Source organism: Triticum dicoccoides, chromosome 6B, assembly GCF_002162155.2.
Source record: "Triticum dicoccoides isolate Atlit2015 ecotype Zavitan chromosome 6B, WEW_v2.0, whole genome shotgun sequence".
Taxonomy (NCBI): domain Eukaryota; kingdom Viridiplantae; phylum Streptophyta; class Magnoliopsida; order Poales; family Poaceae; genus Triticum; species Triticum dicoccoides.
The window spans coordinates 558,521,265-558,525,504 of NC_041391.1; the positions used below are offsets into that span (position 1 = coordinate 558,521,265).

The 4,240-nt window shown below is 46.0% G+C and overlaps 1 long non-coding RNA gene and 1 pseudogene across 1 annotated transcript; both read left to right on the forward strand.

Annotated features, from left to right (window-relative positions):
- Nucleotides 1-262: 262 nt before the first annotated feature.
- LOC119322541 lies at nt 263-1,637 on the forward strand. Its single transcript, XR_005155699.1, has 3 exons — nt 263-486; nt 603-830; nt 1,561-1,637. It is a non-coding gene; the product is annotated as an uncharacterized LOC119322541 (long non-coding RNA).
- A 34-nt stretch (nt 1,638-1,671) lies between these two features.
- On the forward strand, nt 1,672-3,932 carry LOC119321268 (annotated as a pseudogene).
- Nucleotides 3,933-4,240: the final 308 nt, after the last annotated feature.

The window sequence follows — 4,240 nt, forward strand, 5'->3', positions numbered from 1 at the left end:
TTTGCTCTGACAAGTGCTGTATGGATATACTAGACAAGCCAGCGCCAGCAAAAGCAACAACAGCGGGGACGCGGTTGTTCTGGTCGCGAGCACAGGTGCTCGCGTTATCAGGACGGCTCGATAGGGCTTTGAGATTTGTCTCTCGCCAACTGTTCCTTCCTTATTAATTCACGGGAGGAAAGAATACCGTATGGGTCTGCGGCGTACGAACCGTCGGTGACGGAGGCCGTGGTTGGGGCCGTGACGGGAGATTCCCTAAGCCGTGGCTCGAGTCTGCGTTCTACTCCCGATCCGTGGCTCAGGTAATGGATCTCCGGTAGGGGGCAGTGGGCAGCGTAATAAATGACAAGTCAGATGGAAGAAGGAGCTCTCTCCCGCCCGTGGCCACGTTATCCTGCAGCGCCATTGACGCCCGCCGAGGTCTGCGGCGGAAGGAAAATGCGGCGGCGATTCCTGAATGGAGTTCCTCATGCAACCGATTAGGAGGTAATCCAAATCCCTCAGCTTCGTTCCACCCCCACCACCACCCCGCCCCTCCCCATCTCAATAGAGTTCCTGTTGGTAGATATGTGCCTCTCATCCATGGATTTGGTGGACTGCAGGACCGCGGTGATGGAGGAGGTGAACGACAACGAGCTACCAATGGAGCCTCTGCTCTACCCAGCTGTGGCGATAGGAGCCGAAGAGCTGCCCCCAATGGCCACAGGTAGCACTGACGGGCGGATTTGTGCGGCGGATGTGACAGTCGCGGCAGAGGGGGGCGATGAACCGCAAGCATCTAAGCAATCCATAGGTCAAATTGATCCAAAAACTCCTGGCTAGACTCGCAGGTAATCTATTGGCTAATGGTGTTTGTCCACTTTGAAGTATACTTTGCAAGTGCCACATTCTGACTTGTGTGTAGTCAGGCCAGTTTAGCAGTAGGTTGTATATGGATTTTTTGGATAAAGAAGATGCTCTGAAAATTGGAATAGTTGTATACAACATTTTGGAAAACGCTTGTGTGCTTCCCTCATAGGTAGTACTTTGCAAACTAGCAGGGACAGATGGTTAATATAAAGCATAGCAGTGCTGCTATTTGTTTATGGATACTGGATTCTGATACTAGGGGATAGATAGCGGAATTGAGCTGGGAACTAGTAGTTCGAAAATTAGATCATGGAATATAGGGAAAGTAAGAATATAAGTTAGAGCATGGACTAAAAGGCGGGCTTGTTTGACATGATAAATAAAAATTGGCCATTCATGAAACATAAATATAATTTAAATTTGGTAAACATGTCATGTTGGCAGCCTTAACCTGGGTGCCTACCAGTAGGTATACTAGGATAACAAAAAGGCAAAGCAGTCCTGGATCAGGATACCACAATTTCGTTGGGAAGGTTTCTGATATGCAGCTTGAGGGGGACAAAGAAATGCTAGGGATAGTGGATTGTGGATAAAGCGAATGAGTATGAGATTGAAATGTTGAAAACTCAGGATGTAGGCATAAGCAGGATATCGTTGACTTCATTCCAGTACACATACAAGTTGTGACATATTGATCTATAAAAAATGCAGGGTTAGAATTGGAGCTGATGCTCCTGGGAGGGCGCCTTGCCCTGGGCCACCCAGTGCCCTTGAGAAGGCAATAAGGGGGTTTGCTGACAAGCCAGGCAGCATTGTAATCATGCCAGCACCGGGGACAAGCTTTGATACACTTGGGGAGACCTATGCTTTTTACAATCTCTACTCATGGGAGAAGGGATTTGGAATAAGGTACGGGAAGAGTAGGCTGAATGTGGAGAGAACAAAATGCATGCAGGAAATCGTTTGTGGATGTACGGTATGTATTTGTACCCTCCTGGATTATTTCATAAATTTGGTCTGCTTCTTGAGTCTGTGAAACCTGATTTTTGCATGTGCTTGTATGATTGGTGTTTTGCAGGGCAAAGCAGGGGTGGAGAACACGAGATCGTGCCGATGCGAATGCCCAGCATTAATAAGGTTGCTCTATTTGAAGGACAATGGTTGGTACATATCTGAACATCGTGAACAACACAATCATTCGCTATCTCCAACATATGGGCACACGATTCACTGGCCGTCCCACAATCACATTGATGCCTATAGCAGAGACTTGGTAGAGCAGTTACGGCAGAACAATGTGAATTTAGCCAAAGTACACAGTATAATTGGGAGCTTTTTTGGTTCAATGGAAAAGGTGCCTTTCACAAAAAGGGCTCTGAAAAATTTGTGTGGTAAAATCAGCAGAGAGCAGGTAGAGGATGATGTGAGGAAAACGATGGAGGTTTTTGCAGATCTGGGTTCAAGATATCCACACTTCACGTATCGTGTCCAGGCGGACCAGGATGGGCGGATAACGACTCTTATGTGGGCAAATGGGAGTAGCAGGCTGCAGTACACATTCTTCGAAGATGTTGTTACCTTCGATACGACATATAGAACAAACCTATACAACATGCCATTTGGTCTGTTTGTAGGTGTGATAATCATTTCCAGTGCATCATCCTATCTGGGGTTTTGGTCCGTAGTGAGAAGATCGAGACATTTGAGTGGGTTTTCACAGAATTTGTTAGGATGATGGGTGGAAGTGCACCAAAAACCATTCTGATAGGTGTGAATCCATACTGTACATACTCTATGTATGACAAATGTTTGTATTGATGTTACAAAAGCATGCTTGTCTAATATAATCTGGTGATGTTGTGCAGATCAAAACCGAGCGATGGAGGTTGCCATTAAAAATGTGATGCCTCAAACGGCACACCGATGGTGCAAGTGGCATGTGCTGAAGAAGGCGAAGGAATCACTCGGCTTGTTGTACACCAAGAAGAGCGAGTTCAGGGCAGAGTTCCACAAGGTAGTAAATCACATGCTTACAATCGATGAATTCGAGGAAGGTTGGAGGATATTGGTGGAGAAATATAACCTGAAGACACACGACTACATGATACAACTGTATGACATAAGACACAAGTGGGCGAAGCCATATTTTAAAGGTGTTTTCTGTGCTAAGATGACCAGCACCCAGCGTAGCGAAAGTGCGAATCACATGCTGAAGAACTATGCCCTGCCTGGTTGTCCAATGCATTTGTTTGTGAAGAAATACATGAGGCTTCAGTTTGACAGGGAAGCTGAGGAGAACTACGAGGAGAAGCGGACACGAATAGTAAGATCTTTTTCATAATTTGGCACCAGATGTGCAGTAGTAATTTTTTGTCACTAATTTGGTACATCTAATATTTCAGTGCAGATCACTGTAGAAAGCAAACTTAGCTATTGAGAGACATGCTGGCAAGATATACACACGAGCTATGTTTGAGCAGTTTGGGCATATTCTCTATGAGTGCGGCGCGTACCAAGTGGAGGAGCTCGAGAAAGGGAAATTGTATCTTGCAATTCATATGGAAGCCGCACGGAGAGAAAAATGGTGTAGGGTATCATATAAGGTGAATGTTCTTGAAGGAGGTGAGGAATTTGACTGCGAGTGCGGGCAATTTGCACACATGGGGCTCCTTTGCAGCCATGTTCTGAAGGTATGGTTTCTGAAAAAAATGAAGAATATGCTTTTGAGATGTGTATACACTATGTGCAGTCTGTGATGCACTAAATGAGCAATTTGAAAAATACAGGTGCTGGATTTCATCTGTATTACGAAAATACCACAGAAGCACATTATCAAACGGTGGACCAAGGACGCGCGTGACGTATTACCACCTCACCTTACTCAATATCAAAGAGATAATGCACATAAAAATCCATTCAGCTTCAGGCATTTTAATATGTATATGCATGCCATGGAGTTGGTGCGGATGGGTGATGCAAGTGTCGAAGCATATGAGAAATTCATTGTTCTCATTAAGAACTGCATGGTGGAAATGCAACCATTTGCAGAAATTAGGGATGGCTGGGTTTGGAGGACAGGGTAGCTGAACATGGAGATGTTGTTAATCAACTACCAGTACAAATACCTCTTGCTGCAGCAAGTGGCGGTGCAGTTATGGCTACGGTGAATCATGATGCTACTTCTGCAAATGAGAGTGGTAACAGACTCGCTGGTTTTTTGGCACCAAAGAAGAGGAAAGAAATGGGGCGCCCAACCACCAGCCGTGAGAAGGCACCGTATGAGGGGCTCAGCAAACAGACAAGGTTCTGCAGCATATGTCGGCAGCAGGGGCACAAGAGGACTACGTGCCCGGACAGGGGTGATGCCCCGAAGCCTGTTCGCAAGCCAGCA